Source organism: Aedes albopictus, chromosome 3, assembly GCF_035046485.1.
Source record: "Aedes albopictus strain Foshan chromosome 3, AalbF5, whole genome shotgun sequence".
Taxonomy (NCBI): domain Eukaryota; kingdom Metazoa; phylum Arthropoda; class Insecta; order Diptera; family Culicidae; genus Aedes; species Aedes albopictus.
In genome coordinates this window covers 315,430,190-315,454,836 of record NC_085138.1, presented here as the reverse complement: position 1 = coordinate 315,454,836, position 24,647 = coordinate 315,430,190, and the positions used below count along the sequence as shown (strand labels likewise).

Below are 24,647 nucleotides of genomic sequence, written 5' to 3'. Positions count from 1 at the left end.
AAGTTGTAACTAGAAAGAACAGCCTATTAACCCGGAAGCGGTCGCGTCGTGTACTAAGTACACGCCCCGCCCCATGAAAAATGCATACATCGTGAGCGTGGTGTTGCTGAAGGTGATCTAAGACGCGACTGCTCGAGGGTTAAATAAAGAAGGGCACATATCATATACAGAAAGCAGCAAGTACATACCAATAAAACACATGGTAACAAACATGTGTTTTATTGACACTTGCTGCTTTCTATATATGAGATTTGCCCTTCTTTATTTAATAGGCTGTTCTTTCTAGTTACATCGTTGCGTATTTGATTGCCGGCCAAACTATTAATTCTATCTGATATTTTTCCTTCTCTTAAAAATGTGTTGTTCTTTCCAGTCAGACTGTTACAGAGTTGTTTAATTGCCAAACTGTCAATTGCACCTTTAGAGATTTTCCCTTCTTCTGGCAATAGGCTGTTCTTTCGAGGCCTTTTTCTTGATCGCTTTCGTTTCAATCTAGCCTAATGACCATTTGGCTTAGTAATAATATGGTCAAATGTATTTTCGACCACCATTACCTCAGTTGTTATTTGAAGGGCCTTTACTGACAGCTATATCTCAAGTGTATTTATGCAAATCGCCCTTAAACCGAATGAGTTGTTAGGCAAAAAGTTGAAGTTGGCCTCTTGTTATTTACAGTTTTAAAGGTTTAGTGTGAAAAAGCCAAAGAACATATGAAAGAAACAATAAGAGGGTATAAAGTGAGTGCTACAGATAAATTCAATACAGTATTCTCTCCTTTTAGTAGTCATTCAAGTTTTGGCTTCCCCATTTCTTAAATTAGACTTTTCATCTCTCATTTATTTTCGCATTTCAACGTTTTATTTTTGTTTTTTTTTGTTCGCCTCTGATGTGTAGGTTTCAGAGGTGTTGTCAAAAGACAAATATTGACTAATCCGCAACCAACCCATAGAGCTCGCAAAAAGTATGGAAACTTTAAACCAAGAGTATACTGGTTACCGTGCAAAATGCAACTGCTACCATTTTATTAGATATCATTCGTTTTATGTGTTTAGGCTATTCTTTCGAATGCTATCTCTTAGAATTGTAGCTGCCAGAAATGTCATTGAAGATTTTCCTTCATTAAACAATGGCTGTTCAATGAAGCTGTAGTGATAAAACTGTCGGCATCATAACTGCTAATATTATGTTTTCTCGAAGATTTGGAAACAACGCTGAAAGCCCTTCTTCTATGAATACCAACCAAAATAAGTCAATTGTGCATTTCATAACAGTTTTCCGGGAAATGTTCTATTCCGGAAAATGGGTTTCCGGGAAATGGGACATTCCGGAAAATGGGTTTCCGGAAAATGGGTCATTCCGGGAAATGTTTTCCGGAAAATGTCTATCCGGAAAATGATTTTCCGGGAAATGTCATAGAATCATCGTTTCACTTTGTTTCATATTTTCTTCGTTTTATATCCAAATGTAAATAAATGTACTTTTGCAAACTTTGAAGCCTCCACCTAAAAAAAATGTTATGCATAGTTGTTTTGATTACCTTCATATAGGGTATTTTTTTTTTATTCCTGTTCGGGTTTGTCACTGCGACCAGTTTTTAGATCTATTGTGACATTACCCGTATCCTTAGTGTAGTGCATGTCGCATTACTCAATTGCCATTGAGGGGCAATAAAGTATCGATTTTGATACAGTTTTTGTTTTGTTTTCTTAGAAAACAAAACAAGAGTACTGATATTGGCCATGCATCGGAAACCTAGCATCACCCTTGTTTTACTGCTAAATTCTCCCCAGTAAGAAGTTTAGAACCCGGGTTTTAACATTAGCTGCAATACCATTCCAATAATGGAACATATGATCCGTAATAAGGATTCTAGTATGTTCCTTGCATACCAGCACTTACCTGCCTTTGAAGAGTTAGTACATACATGGCTCCCTAACCCGATTTGATGTCCTTTGCATCAAGTTTAGCCTCGAACGGCGAGGTTTTTAACTATCTGCAAAGTAAAGTTGGTTAATTTAGTTTTATTCAGAGACCGTAAGCCACCACGATACCAGTGACAAGGACTAAATACTAAAATTCCTTGAATTGCCAGAACGCATATTCCAAAATTGGAAAAGCAGGACGACACTAGGTTTCGGTAGATTTTACTCCGTAACTCAACACGAAAAGGTGATCTACCCACGTTACGGGCTCCGTTAACGATCGAGCATCTTTGAAACCCCCTCAATCATTCATCCATCAGCACGGGTCGCCTGACACCTTGGATTGGGGTTCCCTGTTTGGTGGACTTTTACCCCCGGACCAGGGGGTCCGTAGTGCTATTCTAAGCCGGCAGCTACACGGGCATTCATATAGGGTATGTGTGCCATCAGTAATCTCACGCTCCCATATTCATCCTATTCGAAAACAAGCGATTACGGCACCGACAACAACAAAAAATACAAAAATATGAAACAAAACAAATAACGCTTCAATCCTTTGTTTTTCGTAGGATGAAAATGGGAGCCACATGCTTAATAAGGGAACCAATACCCTATATTCATACAATTAATTTACATTAAAATATCTTCCATTGAAGCAGAATTGTGACGTCTTCAGCGATTGAAGTTCTGGAAGAATTCCATAAGGGGTATTTGGTGGTATCTCCCATCGAATCCCTGAAGAAGAAATTCACCATGGAATACAAGGAAAATTTCCCAACTGAACAGAAACATTAGATAAAATTAGCTATCCCTGGTAAACCACAGGGGGTGGCCAAAATGTTTGGGAATGTCATTTTTTTTCTCTCATAATAAACGTTAAAAATTTCATTCAATTCGGTTCACTGGTTTCGGAGATATAACAGTTCAAAAATCAGTTGTCCAAAAAAGTGTTTTACGAGAATGGTCCTACATTCGCGAAAGATTAACTAGCTCAAATTTATACCAATGCACAGTGGGAAAAATCGACCCAAAAAACGGATCTTTTAACGCCGCTTGTTTCGGTACGTGAAGTTGACCTTTTCTGACAACGTTCCATAGCAGTATTTGTTTTTCATAAATACATTATGAATCTCATTTTTTCATGAAAATAGGGCAAAATGGGGCAAATTGGACAACTACTGAAGATGATTCTGATGAAAAAAGATCTAGTGCTTTTTGTTTATGCCAAGCAAATCAACTTCATGTCAGTAACATTGAAAATCCACTCATAATTAGGAAAAATTGTGAATATCCGACAGTTGTTGGGGCATATGGGGCAAAATAAGCATTTAAAAGACTCTTCCATTTATTCTGATGATTCCTATTAACTTCCAATTACAGTTGCAGCTATTTTCAATGATCTACAGTCGTGTTAGTTGATTGAAAGTACATTTTGATTCTCTTTTTGTATGAAAAAAGGGCAAAATGGACCACTTCCCGTGCCGTGCGGTGAATGAAATTAGCACCAATCGATTTCTCGTAATTTTTTACGTCAGAAATGGTCTACTTCACGTACCGAAACCAGCGGCGTTAAAAGATCCGTTTTTTGGGTCGATTTTTCCCACATATAATAGGTTGACTAACATTCGAGCCTGTCAAACTAACGGGGTTGACGGTATATAGATTCGTGGATGAATTCCTGAAGAAATCCCTGGAAAAATCTTCAACCAGTTTTCTGTAACGTTGCGGATGTATGGAGAAATTCCTCGATGAAACTCTTGAGAAATTCACGATTAAATTGCAATAAAATTCCTAAATGTAGTCCTCAAGTCCTCAATCTCTGGAGGAGTTCCGCTACGAATCTCTTGAGAAATACTCCAAAAAATCCCAAAAGCGATTTCCCAAATAAATCCATGAGGAAATTCTCCAAAGATTCCTGGGAAAATCCTAGAACGTTATCTCTGATTCTTGTTAGAATACTACCTAAATTGTCGATGAAATAAATATGCAAGAGGAATTCTGATAGATCCATTGCCTGATTTTCGAAAGAAATTGTCTAGACGAATTCTCCAAAGTATCCATTTAGAAATTGTGGACCGACTTTTTTATCTGTATTAACGAGATTTTCAGCCCTAGGCTAGTTCATCTCGGGACCCACGAAGGAAGAACTCACATGTTGTGGATTTGTCGGGAGTGGGATTCGATCAAAGGTCCTCGGCGTGATAGTCACATGCTTCAACCATCACACCAGGTCCGCTCCACTAGGTATATGGACCGATGTACGAGTTCAATAATTTGATGTTTAAGCGGTGCCGTGTTTACATAGAATGAACTTGTTTCCACCGCCATCTAGATAACAGCGCTCCGCTCAAAAGTCAAGCAAGTAAACACGTGTATTAGTCCATAGATTACCGAAAAAAATACCTTGATAAATTATCAAAAAAGATGTCTGTAGGTATTTCTCCAGGAATCAAAAAGTAAACAAGGAACCGCTGTAAAAAATCTGCAAAGAATACTTAAAAACTCGGGTGAAAAACTGGAGAAGTTTGCAAAAGAACTCCTAAATGAATTTCTGAAGAAATGTCTAGAATTATTCTACAAATTACTCAAAAAATACTCCAATGGTTCATAAAGAAATTCCCCTTATAATCGCGGTGGAATTCCTGGATGAATTGGTCGGGGTTCTGCTAAACCGAACTAAGCGCCAAAAAGTTTATTCCGAAATAATTAAACTTAAAGTTCAACCACTTACAAATAAATAACAGCGAAGATTATTTGAAACTTTTCCGCATACATATAACTTACAAGCCTTCATTAACCATCAGAGATGAAGAATACATGTAAATTATTTGAATTCATTGATATAATTACATTTTATTTCTCGGTACTTTGCACTCAGTTCACTCTGGCTGATCAAAAACATTAGAGAATGGTTTATAGTTCAGTTTGGCTGGATGTGTTTTTTGTTTCAGACAAAACCAGTTGGATTGTGAAAAAAAAATATCGATTTTTCATCGTCTATTAAGTTGAAATCGGTATCACTCACGATCGCTTACATGAATCAGAGAGGACGAGTAGAGTATGGTAGCACGGAGGTCTCGTAATAGTTTGAAATATGAACGGCGGAAGCCCTCCCAGCTCAGCCCTTCCCACCCATGCTTTTTTTTTCATAAGCGGTGCATGTGCTGGCATAGAGCAAGAGTAATTATGTCAAATGATGTCCTTGCATGCCCTGAGGTCCTGAGATGTGAAAGTGAAGCAATGTGTGTACTTCAAATTTATGCTGGTCGAAGAAAACCATGAAAATGTTCTAAGTACAAAAAAGTTTCAAAAATATTAAAGAGATTCGAACTTGGATCATCTAAGTGATAACCAAGCGCGTTACCTCTAGGTCATATTACCGAGCTGAAGGTCAGTCGTTAAGTCTGAATCAAGTTCTAAACATTCTTCTTAAAGATGGTTTCATGAAAACGCCATTTTTCGATCAGCCAAAGCGAACCATGTGTTTGATTTTTTCAAGCTTTTATTCTAGCCTTTTTGTTCAATGACGGCTCCTGTGTTAAATTATCAGTATGAGGTGTAACGACATGAAGCAGGTATTCAAAACCAGTTGGTCTTTGATTTAGAATAACTAGCCACAGAAGTCCAATGTCGCGACTATTCGTGTGACTAACATCTAGTTTGCCACGACCTTACAGCGTCACTAGCGGTACTAGAAGTGTTAAATAAATTTTGTTTACCCAAATAAAAGATCCTCTACAAGATGGACACTTGAAAATAGTCATTTATTACAATTAAAGTTATTAAAATAATTAAAAAGGAAAAGTGACTTCAGCGCCATTGAAGTTCTAGTGGAGTTCTATTGTCTTTGTATTGTTGAGAATAAATTGATTCTAAAATGCTTTGGACTTGGTTCGGTCTGTGATTTGGAAAAAGGGCGATCAGCGCCATCGAAACATAATTGGGTCCTCCAATACCCATATTCTTAATAACTTGTTCATTTCTCTCATAGATTGTTACTATGAGTCGGTTAGAAGTTAGAAATCTGACTACGTTGAGGAGAACTTGAAATGTTCATCATTTGTTTAAACTTTTCCGTAGTCTGAGCGTAGCGAGACTCGACTGTAATTATATTTCATTATTATAATTGTTTATAAGATATAGGATTGACACTTACAATATAGTTTAGCGGTTATTGGAACGCAATGAGCCCTAATCCGAAACACTATGCACTGCTGTCTGGTACCTGTTGTAGTTGGTTTTAATCAGAGCTCCGTTTCGTTTCGTAAGTTTATAATTTTTGATACTTACAATCAATTATACAGAATTATAGAAGCAGGATTTTGGATTGATTGTTCGCTAGCAATAATGTACTGCGTCTATTAAATTGATACACAAGAAGATTCATTATGATGATAGATAAGAGATCGAATTGAGGAAGCTAAATATACCTGTTCTGAACCGAATTATAATTCTGGTTATCGATTCTAGTTCTAGTGCAGATTTTTATATTAATTCAGGATAAATTTTAGGAAACTATATAGTAATACTATTATTTTGTGTGCACAGTTCGTCCACGATACTGTCAACAATGATAAGGAAAAAATCTTTTCTTCACAAGCGAAGCGGTGACGTTAACAGCTGTCGTTGTGACCAAGGTTGTTAACCGATAAATTATCGACAATTAACTCAACGCAAACTCGATAACGATAAAGGAAACTCGATAATCTCTCGATAACGATAATCAAACGATAAATCAACGCGCAGATCAACGTACCTTCGATAATTTTGCGATAAATCTAGTTACCCTAGTGACGGCATCAACAACGGTTCAGTTCGCGAAGAAAATTTTTCGGAGACGTTATCGAGTCGATAACTTCCACAGTTAACTGTATCGCCGATGACGTTTCCGCCTGAAGACGTTATCGTTATCGACGATAAACGATAACAGACGTTAACTTTATCGTCGATAACGATAATTTATCGATTAACAACCTTGGTTGTGACGGTTGTCTCCAATCGACGGCATACCTAAAGGGCCTATTCGTCCGTACGGTGCGTCAACACCTGGACCAAAACTAAAATATTTCGATTCTATCGAATGGTTTACAGTTCACTCTGGTTGGATGCAAAATATTGTTTTGTATGTTCTGCCAAACAGATATTTAGAATTTACTCCACGAAGAGCTGACAGAATCACTGGATTTTTACATGGAAGGAAAATCATCATTTTCTTCACCCGATGGTTAAGAAAACTCAATTTTTAAAAAAATGGTCTTTGGATCGGTTTAGCAGAACCCCGACCAATTCTCCAATGAATTGTTGGAGAAATGCTTTGCAGAAGTCCTACAAAATGACTGTTAAGAAACTTCCGATGAAATGAATCTTTAGAGAATTTTCCTGTGAATTTCAGAAAAGATTTACGTAAGAATGCCTGGATAAAATTTCCGAAAGAATTCACAGAGGAATTTCCATGAGCTCATCCTCCACGAATCTCTACATAAATTCATCAGAAATTCCAGATGCCATTGCAAAAATTTTGTTAGCACCCCGAGTAGGTGGAAAAATCTGATGAATAGCATATTCAGTTAATTGATTGAATTACTGAAGACCAAAAACTGATATTGGCTAGATTGATATAAGAGGTAGAAGATCAGAAATAATAGCAAAATCTAATATTATGAACTACTCAATAATAGCTCGTTACAGAATCTTTACAGAGATCTGAGTAAAAAGTTTTTACTCAGTTTTATTCATATGGCCTATTTTCTAACCCTGCTCTAAGCCAAAATCTCGTAATGTACAAGAAATTTGACTATGCTGTGAAATTGGCAAATAATCAAATGACAATTTCTCACCCTGGTTTAGAGTATAATACAGAGACAGGAACAGTCAAGTTATTAGACGCTGCCACCCACTCTAGGCCCATCGCATTTTCTAGGCTGTCTTCTAACCAATTCAGTTCATTTTTTGTATGTGATGGGTCTATAGTAAGGTGGCCCACACTTATATGAAAAAGAAAAATTTCGAAAAATACCAAGTCTTACCTCCTAAATCAGTTACTTTGGACTCCCAGAAGTTACGTTCAAAATTTGAGCAAAACCAATTAAGCCTAAGGGGGCGCTCAAAACGCTTGAAGTTTGTATGGGAAAACTTGGCCAAATGTATGCAGAAATTTAAAGTTTTCGAATTTTGCCGCTAGGTGGCGCTGTAAGCGTTCAATAAATAAACTCTTTGGTATTATTGTAGGTGACTATATGCAAAACAACTTTGTCGAAGACCGCAAAGTGATTCAACGTCTGTGACAAAAGTAATACCCTAGGTAAAGTGAGGATAAACTTTATTGTTGTTTTTCCAATACATGTAAAGGAATAATATCAATAATGAAATCTCAATACTTTGCCTCACTTTGCCTAGGGTATAACTTTTTTCACAGTCGTCGGATCACTTCGCGGTCTTCGACAAAGTTTTTTGGCATATAGTCACCTACAATAATACCAAAGAGTTTATTTATTGAACGCTTACAGCGCCACCTAGCGGCCAAATTCGAAAACTTAAAATTTCTGCATACATTTGGCTAAGTTTTCCCATACAAACTTCAAGCGTTTTGAGCGCCCCCTTAGGCTCAACCGATTTTGCTCAAATTTTGAACGTTACTTCTGGGAGTCCAAAGTAACTGATTTAGGAGGTAAGACTTGGTAATTTTCGAAGTTTTTGTTTTTCATATAAGTGTGGGCCACCCTAGTCTATAGTAAGCACTTGATGTACGAAAAAAATCAGCTGGATTGGATGCAAGACAGCTGAGAAATTGCAGTGGGCGTAAAGTGGGTAGTAGCGTCTAATAGGAGACTCGACTGTATAATTTGGAGTGTATAATTAGCATGTGTAAAAATATACATAAATGAATACACAAAAAGGTATAATTTGTTTTTTTTTCGGCACTTCATCCTTATTCCTAAGATGAACGCAAAGATTCCAGTAAATGGATTAATCACGAACATTTTCCCCCACTCTTTCGTCGTTATCACCCTTCACTCAGTTTTTTTGTTTTATGATGTCGCGGATTGCTTTGATCGGTCGAGCAAATGACTGCAGCGAACGTCATAATTTTCGCGTCATCACTCATTAGCGGTGGCGCGTTCGGTTCGATTGGTTTGCCTTGCGTTGCGTTTCATAGCGCTACTCGGCCGTGCGCTAATGAGCGACCGAGCGAGATCGTGGGTAAATTGATAAACAATTTCTCACTGCAATCAATCTGAGCTCGAAATTGTTGACTACTGAGTTGCTGAGCTGAGTTGACCGCAAAGCCGAGAGTGAGCCAACAAGTCATTGTTTCAGACGTGGGCCACACTGACTGAGGCTGCTACCGGTTTACGTTTTGAGGTTTATTACCCGAGTCGCGCGAGTTCTTAACATATCATTGTTAATGACGTTTCACTCAAAAATGTAACACGCAAAGGAGCCATGTGGTTCTATAGGTACCTACAAGGTATCTCACTACTAATACACTTTTTCTCACGAACTGACAGGTTTTACGACATCGTGTATACGTTTGCACACGCATCACAAAACATCATCCGGTTGTGGCTTTATTTCAGTCATTGTCGAAGCCGGAGATGACCGATTAAATTCGAAATCGCGATCTGACGTATGGTTTCCGAGAAGTCTTGATCAGATAATCAGTTACAATCAAGTTACAAATTAAGAAGTCTTGAATTTTAATTGCTTCTTAAAAGCTCATTACTTGTACCCAAGAATGACAAACTGCAAACGAATATTATGTAGATATATCATATTTCATGAGAACCATTAAGAAAAACGGACTTAACAACATCTTCATCTGTCGGTAGTTGCCACCTTCATCAAGACATGCCACTGCACAGTGGGAGCTACTGAAAAAGATGGTTAAACATCGCTGCCTGATGATCCTCCTTTCTCAAAAAGCCACGAACATTTCTAGCCGAACAAATCGCCCACTGTGATCCACCACCTTTACCACGAGGACGATAAAGAGCGCGACAATATTTCCACCATTTTGCAAAACACTGCCAGCCAGAGACGATCTTCTCTGCGTTGAACACTGCCGCCGACTCGACACGGACGCCAAGGGGTGAAGATCAATCACACTGTTTAACGATCGCGACGCGAGCGAGAGGTGAAAATTCGCCGAACACGACACTGTGTGCGCGGAGACGGGGGTGGGTGAGCTATGTGTTTTCCACTCTTCCCGGGGCTGCTGATGGGAGGCGCCGGCCGTTGTCGTTGTCGCCAGTATTTAACATTCCAGAAATTCTTCGGTTCGTTGCTGGCGCGTTGTTGAGTGCGCTGCTCATCGGGTGAGTGGGATTCCGCTGTCCGGTTGCAAATCAATTTGCGTGTCCGGATGTTGAGAGTATATATAATAATATGGGGGAAGGAAAAAGAATGCCACCCGAATGCCAAACGGGGGCGCGCGGATGGTCAACACTGCAAATCATGTTTGTTTGACAGAAATTCGTTGCTTCGGGGATTTTGTATATTTTTGCATACAAAAGTGATTCAGCGGATAAATTAGGAGGCGTTTCGGGGACTATAGGGGTTGTTAATGTTAAACATATCATTAAACGGTAATCATCATTTAGTATGCTAATGTAGTGAATGCCGACACTGTACCGGGACGAATTCGATTCAATAAATATAGTGAGAGGCTTATCCTAAATATCACCAAGAGCTTAGTAGGCTGTGGACATGAAAGTTGCGTTGAGATGTTGAGATTTTAATATTAACGCAAGAATCAGTGCTTATGCGCAGTATACACAATGGCGAATAGATGTGAGATTAGGTAACGAAAAATTGTCAACTTGGGAAGCAAAAATACCATATTGCTGATCAATACATTGTGTAAAAGTCACCAAATTCTGCAATAATTGCAAGTCTTATATTTGTATCATAAGTAATTAGTCATTTGGTGCGTAAATAGCTGTTTTAGAAAAGCGCCACCTGCATTTTTAACTTGATTTTTAAGCTTTGTGTTGAATTGCCTAGGATACTGAAAGCGGGCGGGTTGCTATGCAAATGTCCTTGACGATTTGGAAAAAAAAATCGTTGGCTTTTTATGGGTAGTGTGATTGAATTCAAAATAGGGTAAAAGGGTATAATGCGCCCCACCGGGGCAAAACGCCACTCTTCATTTTCTAGCGATTCAAGCGCTTTTCGCATGCGTGATCGATTAGAAATCTCAAATATTGAAGAATTATTGCCATCAAGCTAATCCGTTAGTGGATTGGTGCAGAAAAGCAATAAAAATATCAAAAAGTCTGAAATCGAGGCTTTTGGCGTAATATTTTACCTCTTGTGAGCTGACTTCATTGTAAACGTAGCTAGTTCTGTTCGCTTGTGTTACTTTGCAACTTTTATGCAGTTAAAACCTTGTTGAAAGACCCTCCTAGGATAAGCATGTGGTGGAATTATCCCCTGGGACAGTTTTATGACGGGGCTGGACGTTTTTCTTTTGATGGGGCGTATTGCCCCGTTTGTTTTGAAAAGGGAAATTTTGGAACGTTTACGAAAAACGTTTCAAAGCTTCCATAGCTACCTCTCCAAAGGCAAAGTTCGCATGCAACACTTCACTAACTTTAGAAACAACGATTTGCAGTGAACAATAGATGGAATAAGGCGCCAGTTTCAGATATATTGCCATTTCTGCTTAGGGGGGCATATTATACCTGTTTACCCTAAGCGCTTATTAATGACTTGCTGGTGAGATTCTGGGATTCAACACCCTAAAACGAAACAACACAGTTTTGTGTACAATTCATACATATTTGTGTACTACTGGATCAGCCCCATGATAAAAAAAAATCCAATAAAATCATCATAAACTACCATTGAATAATGATAAATTTGACAGTTCAACACCAAATTATATTGTGTACGTATTTTCCTGAAGAAAATGCTGTATTGGAACTACAATACGTGCACAATAAAATCAATGGCACTAGAGATTTCAATAATAAAACACCATAAATTGAATGGTAGTTGACTTGACTTTGCTCCAGAAAATTAAGATTTTTTTATGGTAAAGATACATAACAACCCTAGTAGGGGGATTAGGGGCATAATGGACACCCTAAGCAAATGAGTATGTTGGGCCTGTATAACAGACAAAAACTTAACATATTATCAGTTGGCTTACAACTTTAACTTGTTTCCTACGTATTTTAATCATTTACAGCAGGTAGAATGTCAATATTGTGAAGAAATAATGAATTGTAAACCGAATGTTTTTCGGGGCTGGCAGGAAAGGTACGGGACGAAATGGACACCCATCAAGGCATAATGGACACCCCTGCATATTTTATGCTGTATCTTTGATAATATCGACCAGTTAAGTAATTTGCCTACGGAGATCAATACCACAGATATAATACTCCATCTTAGACGAGTTTACATAACATCAAAGTTAATTAAATAAGTTTTAGGCTAAAATAATCGAACTGATTTTTTCTAAACTCTCTAAAACGCCTAACAGTATGCAACGCGCGTACGTCCATTCATAATTGCCAGTGTTCATTTCGCCCCGAATCGACTACAACATTAAAATTGCTATTTTGAGTAAGTTCTGATCAAAAATATAATACTTCATACATTGATAAATCTGTGTATACATGTAGATAAGCTAACAATTCACTTGTTCCACCATAAAATACATTCAAACACTCGTAATACCTAATTTGCTGCTGCTTCGAAATTATAAGAAATCCACCATATGAAAAACATTCTTCAATTTCAATGATATTTTGGTTATTTTGAAGGAATATAAATGGTACTTTTGAAAAATAGAACAATGACTTGTTCCTTTACACTTATGCATTAAAAGTTTTACATAAAAGTCAACGGTTTCGGCAAAAACAGGGGTGTCCATTTCGCCCCGGGTGTCCATTATGCCCCTAATCCCCCTAACAACACCCATTTTTTATTGTAAAAGTGACATGATTTTTTCTTCAAAATACCTCCGGAATCGTTTCAGAAAATTTCTCTAAACCTCCCTGGATTTTTATCGTGATTCCGGATTAACTCAAGATTATTCCAATGGTTTTGCCATCATTCCAACAGAAGCCAACTCTGGAATTCTTTCAGGAGTTTCTTCTAAAAGAAACTTAAAGAGGTTAAATCTGGAATTCCTTCAGTATATCCTTACGGCATTACATCAGGGATTTCTTCAGAAATTTCTGCAAGAACTCCTTCCGGAAATCTCCCAGGAGTTTCACAAATTTTCCAGGACTTTTTTCTGAGTTTCCTGCATAAATACCTTCCGAGATTCATAAAAAAATTCCTTCCGAAAATTCTCCAGAAGTTCTTTCTGGAACTCCTTCAGAGATCCCATTCGGAGCTTCTTGTTGAAGTTCTTGTAGGAATCACAAAATGAATTCCTGAAGAAATCCCGGAAGGAACACCTAGAGGAATTCAGGAAAGATTCCCAGACACAACTCCAGGAGGATTCGCAGAAGGACCTCTTGCATAAATATCTTAGAAAGGATCCAGGAACATTTTCAGGGTCGAATCCTATGGAGAATTCCTGGATAAATCTCAGAAGGCACTCCTGGAGGAATTTTTAACCCTCGGCCTATGTTACGAGAGAACGGAGCATAGTTAATTCCTTGAGAAAGACACAATATAGTGACCGGAACGTCGGATGAAAACTTAACAATCCGTTTTTGAGTTTTTCTTCTTATAGGATTTCTCCAAGAGTACCTCGGGATTCTTTTACGATTTCTTTTAGAATTTGTTTACAATGGATGGAGTTCCAGGAATTCCATCCGAAAAACTTTGAGGGCTTCCTTGTGTATTGCTGTTCATGGATTCATTCTGGAAATACTGCCGGGTTTCTCCAGATCTTCTGTGATTCTTCCAAGGTATACTTTCCGGGGTTTCTCCAGGAGTTCTTTCTGTAATTTCGAATAATTCGACTATTGAAGAAGGCCCAGTAGTAACTTATTCAATCGTCGTGCCAATAGTTCTGGAAAAAACAGCGGTTTTTTTCTCCACTTCCTACGGATACCTCTCCCAAAATAACACCTAAATTTTCTACACATGCACATGAAAATACTCGCCAAAATCATAATTAAATTCACACTGAATTTTCCACATAGTCATACCGTAATGCCAAAGTTATGTGGTAATCCCAGCAGACCATAAACTGAACCTCAAATTTTATCAGACTTCGATCCTATCGTAGTTGTAACCCCTCACAGTAGGTCTTGATACACAACGATTCTTATTAACATAAACGGACACTTAAGGTCCCGTTAGACGTGACAAATATTTGGCCAAACAAGCCCAACAAAGACCAACACAACGTGAATCATAGCAACCTTGGGTAAATGTCGGACTTCAATGGCAAAAATATGGCATAATGACAAACATTCCAAAAATGGCACCTTTAGAAAGCCTTAAAGACGCCATAAGATATTATACTTGATATTATACCAATCAAAATAAAATCTACTTTGTCGACTACTACCCACAAACAAAGATACGCGCAAAACAGTCGCCTGAGGAAACAGACCTGTTTTCAAATTTTCCGTCAAAGTGCTCTTTGATAATTCTTGAAAAAGAGTCGCCACATGGCCGGGACATGTGATGACTGCTGCGACTGCACGTGGTATTTGCACCGCAATTGAATGTTTAACCATCATGATGGTTACGGATATCTTTTGGCCCCGCTCCAACACCTATTGATAGCAGCTTTTGGTGTAGCAGCTTCAATGATCTTAGTATTGTTCGCGGTCTGCAAACGATCCTACTTCCAAACAATAACTGATTCCGTTCAACAAATTCTCTTTTTTACTTTTCCACTCAGTGTTGCCAATTTCACAGAACTAAATCTACCACAACACTTTGCCATAATCGTGTTTTTCATGCAACGCACAATAATTAAACCGAAATATTAAACTTCACAAAAACAGGCGCAACTTTTCTGCAAGCATATTTTTAGTAGTTTGGGGGCTATCGACTGTGAAAACTTATATTGGAATGGTTTTCGGCATTTGCCGTCCGGAGACCGGCTTAAACGTTATTTTTTACTCTGATCCGACGTTTCGAGCCTTTATTGGTCCTTTTTCAGAGGATTCTGGAAGTGTAATGTGTTATATTTGTTGCTTTTGATTTGTGGAGTACCTTACAGAATGGGTTAAAGGCCCGAAACTTCGGATCAGAGTAAAAATAACGTTTTAGCTGGTCTTCCGACTGCAAATGCCGAAACCCATTCCAATATCCCAAGTAGCATTTTGATAACCATTTAGAGGTTTTTAAAACCGCCATAAACCTAACACCTTTTATTTTGGTTTTATTGTGGTTTTAAGAACCTCTTCAAGTCTATTTGCCTAAAAAATGCTACTAAGGATAGCATATTTTCATTTCAACGTATTCCTTCGTTATCAACCGCAATTAATTCTCTGATATTAATCGTTACATTTGTAATATGCAATTATACTTATCCAGCTCACACGCTTTAAATTACGTCCATCGATCACAATAGAAGTTGCAACATAGCTTCCAATATTTCACCTTTTTCTTCCTGTCCATATTTAATCGATTTCGATTTGTGAACCGTGCCAGTAGTACAACTCAAAGCCCAAGAGAAATTTAATTACCGTCTGTCGCTCCTGGACATTTATCAAATACCTACACGGCGAAACATGTGGGACCCAATCCCGATGGGAATTGTAACGAACTGGTGCAATTCTGATACATGAATCACCCAGCACCACGTGCGCACCGAACGGGATTCGTCATTCGAAGTTTTTTAGTTAGCCCGGCCTGGTCCAATATCTAAATTAGGTTATGTGTGTGTTATCGGGAACGAGCCTACATTTCATACACGTGGAATGGTTGCATCGACCACCCCACTGACTGCGATGATGCACTGCAATGGGCATTGATGTGTAGAAGAGGCGAGTGTCGGCTGCCGCCGTTCATTCAAAAGTAGAAAAATGGGGTTATCGATCCCAGCGGGGACCGCTTCAACGACTACACTGCAGATAAACAGACGTCAACCTCTTGAAAAGAGCTTGATATATGAATTTAACGTTGAACTAACTTTAACGTTTGATTTTCGCGATTGTTCCATCTGAGGCGCTAGTGTCCATTCGTTTTGACGTTTACTAGTGTACACGTTGCTGAATGATGCAGACGAAAACTTCAAGCGATTTGCAGATGGCAGCGTAATCATTAAAAATATATTGAACAAAAAAAAGTCTATCAATTTCTACTAAGATTTATGTCTGTTCACCTGTGACAAGACGTTGACGGATAGGTAAAAGCATATTTAGACAGCTTTAATGCAAGTGATTAACAGCTTTAATGTGGTGGTTGCTTTTAATATTGATTTAACTGCTGGTAAATCACAAATTTTCAATAATTTCGGAATTATGCTTTTGATCCTTTTGATCAATCCTTGGATTTAGTTTGCTCCATTGTCTTCAGAAGACAAAAGCCATGTAGTAGAAATCATAGTAGGCATTTCAAACATACAGCGTTTTCCACGATTCTTGAAAACTTTCTCACAAGAATGATGCATCATGACGAAATTGGTTATTACGTGACTTGATGAATGATAGTCATGATTGTGCATTTGACATACTTATCTGCGGTAGTCAATCTGGATGGGATGTCAATCGCCACGACCGACGACGGCTGGCAAAATCAGCTGTTCCGTATCGCTACGTGCTCCGCTCCACATGGCGGAAATTTGTATGTGTTCAGCTAACAGAAAATGACTCCGATGGGATTGCCTTTTATGTTGTATTTTCGTATATTCGGTTCCTCTTCCTCCACATGTACAAGATAGACATGATATAAATTAGAACACGACTGCGGCAATATCATAGCAGTTATGACTATAAACGTTGATTCCTTAACACGTGTTTTGTTGTTGATCCCTTTCACAACGTACCGTCTACCGCTTCTACTATTCTATACTTCAACGGCATCCATGCATTGACTGATTTTTATTAGTACGAAAGTCTCCATGGTTAATTATTTATCCATATTTTGAGTATAAACCATAGTTTTTGAATGACACGAATGCCACAATAATGGTAAAGTGTCGTTAATCTATATATATAAAAATGAGTTTGTAGTTCCTTTGAGGCAACAAAACTAACGAACGGCCGAACCGATCAGCATGACCCTTGCACGTTTCGATTCGTATTCATGGTGGCTGTGGTTATATGTATAAAAAGTTACGAAAATCCTTCAAAAAAAAATATGAAAATTGAGAAAATACTGATTTTTGATGAACCGGGAAGAAATTTGGCGTGATCTAAAAGAAATCAATCTAGAGTGCGTTGCTGCGACAACCTCAACAGTTGTCAAACCACCATAAGACTGGCAAGACAAAGTTTGCCGGGACAGCTAGTAAATAATAATAATAATAATAATAATAATTTTTGAATTTTTCATGAAACTCAATTCGCACATGATTGTATGATTTCACAACCTAATGTAGACCCCACAACCTGGTATCGATATTCAATGTAACGAAAGGTACTGACAGACAACTCATTGAGTTCTTATCACACGTGACCGTTGGCTGTCAGCTCACGATGTTGATGTGCTTCCGTTGTTTCATCAAACCAGTATCGTGATTTCAGCACACCGCACCACATCTAGAAAGCGTTGATTTTCGTTCCGCGTTTATCGCCTACCAAGATCTCTACGCAACGAGACGCTGTGCATATCTCCACCCGGCTACACTACTCAGCTCAGCTCTAGGCTCAGCTCCTTTCCTTCACCTGCTCACTCACGCGGATGAAGAGCGAGCAAATATTTTGAATTGTCACTGGTTGTGCCACAGACAAACAAATTTCTCATTCTGCGCACATCCCCCAACATTCATCTTGATTCTTGAGGGTTGATTATAAAAAATATTCTGTAGTCCGTCAATCGATCACTCATGGCGTTTGCATCGTCTTTACTCTTGTTAGACGTTTGCTTATTATCACCACCTAGTGAGCGGTTAAAGAAACACAGCGTGAGTAATGTTGGGCAATTATGATTTCGTGATGGTAGTTTTGAACGCAATTTGTTCTAATTGATATGTCTGCTTGTCTCTGGTGGTGCCATGGTCGGCAGCGAGGCTGAGATGATGTGATATTTTTTTTTTCCTTCTTTCGAGGTAATTTCTGGGGAATCCCCATTCTTTGAATGATGATCACATGGCGGATGTGCGCCAAGACGGTGGCTAAGAAAGTCTTGATGAGTTTTAAATTAACGATAATGTTGAGCACTGATGTTTTTTCTGCACAAGTTGATTTTATCGATGCGAAAAATGCAGTCAAAAAACTCATATTGTTTCGTAAATTGTGGTATAAAACAGAAATGGTCCTAATTTCACCACAGCGAAAAATGTATGCAACTCGTTGCAAAACTTGCCCCATTGAATCTACATTTTGAAGTTTTACCTATAGTGCTGGAAATGTGTTCACGGATTTCGCCAGAGATCGTTCAAGGAACTTCATCATACTTACTAAAAGTTTACCAAACATTTTTTTTTTCGGACAATTCAATAATTGATATGGGATTTTGCTTTTAAAATTTGATTTTTACTAGTAAATTGTTGCATAGATTTCTTCAAGCAAACGGTGTTATGAAAAACTCCAAAAATTACAGCCCGGAATTTGTTCAGAAAAAAAACAAAGATTCACAGCTGAGTTCCTCAACAATTCGAGGATTTTCCAGGTTCCCGTCTTTAACCTATGTCCTACATGAGCTACATGTAATTCTTGCATAGGTACCAAGAATTGGTCAAGTATGCAAACTCATGCAGGGTGGCTTTGGGTATTATCGACAGGTTTGCTCTCTTCGTCATGGGGGTTTTTGTAGGCCAAATTGCCCGAAACTTTTTCGAGATAACCTAAGACTTTCATAACGCCTAACTTTTGAAACGGCTTTTAAATAATTCATGATTAGAATGGATTTCATAAAATGTTGTTCTATGACGCAGAATCGACTCACAACTTGGCTTTTATACATATTTAGCTACATGGTACCCTCAAGCGTCAATTGCTGTGTGGATTAAAAAAGAGCTCAGTGATCGAATCCAGTCTGCATCATTTTATTTATTTTTTTTTTGCTTTTTTTATAAGTCTACTTACTACTTTCAGTCCTGGACACCCACGGTGGTGCAGAGGGCCGAATTGAAAGATTCCGATCCTGGGCGATTGCCAGCCATCGTCTTGACCTGTGGCCAGGTCAAATTTCTGTCGATTTCTGACGAGCCTCTGGGTCTGCCTCTGTTGCGATGTCCTGCTGGGTTCGCTTGCTTGCAGATTTCGTTTCCGCCCCTGCGTAGAGTGTGGCAGACCCACCTCCACTTTCGCTCCAGAATTTCTGTCGCTATCGGCTTTTGATGACATTGACGATGGAGCTCCACGTTGGAGATCCAATTGTGAGGCCACCATGCACGAATTATATTGTCGTCGCGGTTGAAACCCGAAGATACCCCACACCCGACAATCTAATTTTCTCAAAATCCATACGTGAAACCTAACGTCGGACGTAGTGCGCTGGACAGCGGATCTGGCCCTCTATCCAGCGCACTGTGCCCGACGTACGTCCGACACACGGTTTAGCAGAAAAATTGAATTTCGCGTGTCGAAAATTCCGATTTTCAACTGCACGAACAATATACCGCAGGCATGTATTGATGAAGACCAGCAGTCGTTGAGTGATATTCGCTGATACACACCAGGTTTCAGTGGCGCATAGCAGCACAGATTTCACGTTCGAGTTGAAAATTCGTATTTTGTTATAAGCCTATCTTATGAAATTTGTCATAACAATCACGATCAATTTTCATAAGGTATTCTTAGGACACCCATACTTTTTAGTTATGGCAAAAACTCATATGGTATTTTGATGAATTCCGTTAGTTTTTTCCCTGAGTATAAGGACTGTATCGGAAATTAACTATAAACATTCAAAATGCTCTATCTCGAAGCATGGTTGGTTTTTTTTTTCGGTTCTTCTATGAAATCTTCACAATATAGTTAGGTTTAGAACAGCTTGAACAAATTTGGAAAATGTTTAGTATTATTGAAAATATGGTTATATGAGTACACCACACAAAATAAAAATCTGTACAAAAGGCAATTTTCTAAAATCTTTTTAACGTTTCAATAATTTGTAGCGAAAATAATTTGTACGGGGAAAATCTGGAAAATGATGATTATTACTAGCAGTTATGTACACATAACATATCACTCAATACCGACTTTTAAAATTCTTATTTTGGATAGAAACTCCTCCGTCATGTAGAAAATGGCCTAAGGTACACCGGGGCAAGTTGAAACGGGTGGGGCAAGATAAAACAGCGGGTTAACATGATGTTTTCTAATGATAATAAACAGTTTGATCGCCATAACACATAGTTTTTTATTCAAACAATCTTTTAACGAAGGATAAATTACCAAATTGTATTGAAATCTGTTATAAAACTTCGTGTTTCAACTTGCCCCGGTGTACCTTAACCCAAAGAACACCTACTTTTTGGTCGAACTTTGACGCTCTGTTTTAAATATCTTCAGAGGTTATAAAATTCCGTTCTCTGGTAAAACTTCCTCTTCAATAAATTTAAATACATGCCCAATTGAAAAAAATGCGAATTTTCTACTTTATGTATTTTTTATTTGCGTAATTGTTCTTTAAAGTCGCATAAAAAAGAGGTCCTCGAAAAATGGCCATTTTTCATTTTTAGGAATTGCGCTAAACCACGGAGGAAATTTTTCTTGATAAAAATAATTTTCCTATATCATGAGCATTCTGGAAAAGAATATATCTGCGCAAAAATAAGAGAAAAAATTGAATATTTTTCCACAGTTTTCGCTATTTGAAATTTTTAGGTGGTGTCCAAAATTTTAAAAACATATGTGCAATATTTGAGATGAAAGTCCAAGTTAAACGATTATTTTTTGAAAATCAGAACTGCCATTCTTTATTTTAAAGATTTATATAGTATCTCCAAAAATAAAATTATGTTTATTTCGAATAGATTATTTTTTAGGCAATGGTGAACGTTTATAGTTAATTTCCGATACAGTCCTTATAACTCAGGAAGCCTACTTTTCTGGGCCTATCGTGATGAGTTCAACTAGGTTACTATCGTAAGGTGCTCTGTTGGTTGTGAGCTGGACAGGCTTAGCATTGGTCATGAACTTCACAAGCATGCTACGGTTTGACTCGAATCCTGCGTCGCGTCGGCACGTGAAGTAAGGAATCACATGTCACATAGGCAAAGCACATTTTTACGATTTTGAAACTATGGGCAACTCATGAACTGTTTTATTACTTGACCTTCAATTAGTTCAATCGTCGGCTGTTCGACCATCATGGAAGAAAACTCCAGGGGCAGTGTTTTTTCAATTTAGAGAATTGTAATGGACGTATTCGAAGGTTTGTTCCTCAATATTTTCATCTTACTCTTCCAGGCAAAGGTGAATTTGGATGGTTTATCACTTGGTCCATTCAGGTCACAAAAAATGTGTATTCCTGCGATAGGCATTTCATGGGCATAAGATGATTATCCAACTCACGAAGACAGAGATCCAGCTTACTTTTTGTACAGAGATCCAGCTGGTACCACTGACTCGGAATCTCCTAACAGACTACCGTAGATGTACTAAACACAATCCTTGGATAGTGTAACCCTCGATGAATCCCACCAATATCGCACGATCTGGAGTTATGACGCTGAGTGAGTTGCCGCGCTTACTGATCACCTGCACTGTGTTTTCCCAAATGTGTGATGAAAATAAAAGAAGACTTTCCGAATTCAAATTCAATAGGGGAATTCACTTAGGGTGTGAACCATTTCGCTTGTTCATTTAACTTTTAGTTAAAATTTGACACTTGGATAGTTATTAGTATGGGACAAATATCAAATCCTCGCTCCAGTCGACTTTTTAGATCCCATTTAGGTCCCATATGAACTGTGCAAAATTTCAGCGCAATCGGTGAAACTATAATTTAGCGCAAGCGGTTCAAAGTTTTCATAGGATTTACTATGGGAAAAGTTACACTTTCAGATAAAAAATCCCAGAGGGCGTCCCTTGTCTCCTTAATTCAAATCGATCAATGTTTCTTGTAGAAAAATCAATTATGAAACTTTCCTTCGAAGACCGCAAAACAATTGGATGCTTGTGGAAAAAGTTATTGATTTATTATCGATTAGTGATCCAATGAACGGCTTTTTGTTTTGTTTTATTAGCAGCACTGTAGGTGCTGCCTTGGCTGCTGCTGTTTCTGGGGGTGGTGATGCCTCCCGCCACCCCATGCAACAACGGCAGCAGCAGTGCTGCTGATAAAACAAAATAAAAAGCCGTTCGTTGGATCACTGATCGGTAATAAATCAATAACTTTTTCCACAAGCATCCAATTGTTTTGCGGTCTTCGAAGGAAAGTTTCATAATTGATTTTTCTACAAGAAACATTGATCGATTTGAATTAAGGAGACAAGGGACTCCCTCTGGGATTTTTTATCTGAAAGTTTAACTTTTCCCATAGTAAATCCTATGAAAACATTGAACCGCTTGCGCTAAATTATAGTTTCACCGATTGCGCTGAAATTTTGTAGAGTTCATATGGGACCTAAATGGGATCTAAAAAGTCGACTGGAGCGAGGATTTATTTTTTCCATACTAGCGTGTACCATACTAATAGTTATTTGCCATCGAAAAGTTAAAAAAATAACCACGACGGTGGCCCATTTGAAATTTGACAGAGAAGTAGTTATTTGGAACAAAATACAGTACGCAGCCAAATCATTGCGAACAAAAAATAACTATCGAACTGTCAAGACTAACCCTGCTCGCGAGTAGGGTTATTTTCAAAATAACTATCGAAGTGTCAAATTTTAACTAAAAGTTAAACGAACAAGCGAAATGGTTCACACCCTTAACAGCGTAAACTGATTAAACGTCGTGATCATCAAGGCAATCTTTGATTATTTCATTCGCAAAATCATGAAACATTTCAAATAAGCAGAAAATCATGGCTTACGCAGCAATTTAATCTGTTTAGTGAGTACCCCTAATGAATTTTGCTTGACTTTTTAACCGAGTTCAATCGTGAATCAAATAGGGTATTGGCTTCCATTTTCATCCTACGAAAAACAAAGGATTGAAGCGTTGTTTGTTTAATGTTTTGTTTCATATTTTTTTTATTTTTTGTTAGAAGTGAGCACCCATGAACACAAAAAGAACGGAATCAATCGGTGCCGTAATTGCTTGTTTTTGAATAGGATGAATATGGGAGCGTAAGATTACTGATGGCACACATACCCTAAATAACGTTTCATTGATTCCGTGCTCCAACGCAAATTGTTGAGATTAAGTTTACTTGGAATAATACCGGATGATAAACGCGAGTCTTTACATTTTAGACAGTCATACTCCTGCTTTTGTCTTTTATTTCGACTTAGTTGAGCTCACGGTGTACAGAAGGTGATATATTCCCGAAATCTGACAGTTTTTTGATGACGTAATTCAAATCGTTCATAAGCGAACTAGTACTCCATACCAATTTGATCAACGTGGAAGACGATAAGAACTACGTCATATGTTTACATTCAAAACAGACGTTTACATAGGTTACTAGCCTGCCTTGTGATCTTTATGCCATGGTTGAGCTAATGCTCACTTAGTAGGTGTCCCATTAAAACGATGACCACCCAAACATAAGCCAAACAAACGAAATTCATCTGTACTGGATAGACGAGTGCACCGCCCGCTGAAAGTTCACTCGGGCCGCGAATTTTGACACCCAGCGGGGCCGACTCTCAACAACTTTAACCCAGCTGAAAATTTGTTTAAATTGTTGCATCTAGTTTTCGCGATGAAGTTGCAAATATATGGGCTAGTGCATTAACTATATGCATATGCTTCACTCTAAATGTAAATTCATATAAGAAATCAAAGTAAAATATTATCAGCGCATTTTGGTGATGCATCTCTGAGTAGAAGTTGAGAGTCGACCCCGCTGTGCTGTCAAAAAATTTCAGGCTTAGTGAACTCAATGTTCATCGGTGCACTCGTCTATTGTAAGCATACTGCGACAACCTTCACGACCATCGATTCACTATTTAGTAAAGGTCATTTTCAAAAAAAAAAACTTCAGTCGTTTTCTCTATGGTAACTGTTACTGTTACTGTTACCAACTGAACGTCGTCGTTCAATTCATGTTCACTACACAACAAACTCTCGAGCAACGTACTTGATGGTTTCATGAGCCTATTGCAATTGCACGATACTGAAGACGGAAAACTGTCGGTCGTTATGTGAATGTAATCACTGACGGTGATCAACCCCAGCTGGAGCTGGGGATTGGCATCTTTATTTTCCCTCAGCATAGCAGTTGAGTCATTTCCGTCCTCTGCTGCACTGACTTTGATGTTCCCTCCGTTACCTTGGCCCCTGACTACATTGTCCACGCCGTTCAGGTGCTCATAGAAGTGCTGCACCAGCTTTTATTCACGTCACCTCCGTCCTTATCCCTGCTTATTTCGGCTCGCACTGGAAAAACTTCCGTGTTTCTCGGGAACGGCATAGCAGTTCCATTTCTTCGCAATCCACTTCTTCCAGGCAGCGCTTTTTCTCCCGAAGGAGGCGGGTCTGCTGTTTCTGCTTTTGTTTGTAACGTTCCACGTTCTGTCGGGTCCCTTGCTGCAGCATTACTGCTCACACTGCGTTCTTCTCATCCAAAACCGTT

At 38.4% G+C, this 24,647-nt stretch overlaps 1 protein-coding gene and 1 long non-coding RNA gene across 2 annotated transcripts in view; one reads left to right on the top strand and one right to left on the bottom strand.

Annotated features, from left to right (window-relative positions):
• Positions 1-24,647, top strand: part of LOC109425700 (uncharacterized) — a 106,786-nt gene that overhangs the window by 36,447 nt on the left and 45,692 nt on the right. The window lies entirely within an intron of this gene.
• LOC134284155 (uncharacterized) lies at positions 1,549-23,866 on the bottom strand. The gene is made up of 2 exons (XR_009995651.1): positions 12,609-23,866; positions 1,549-12,376 (listed from the first exon to the last, which is right to left on the bottom strand). It is a non-coding gene; the product is annotated as an uncharacterized LOC134284155 (long non-coding RNA).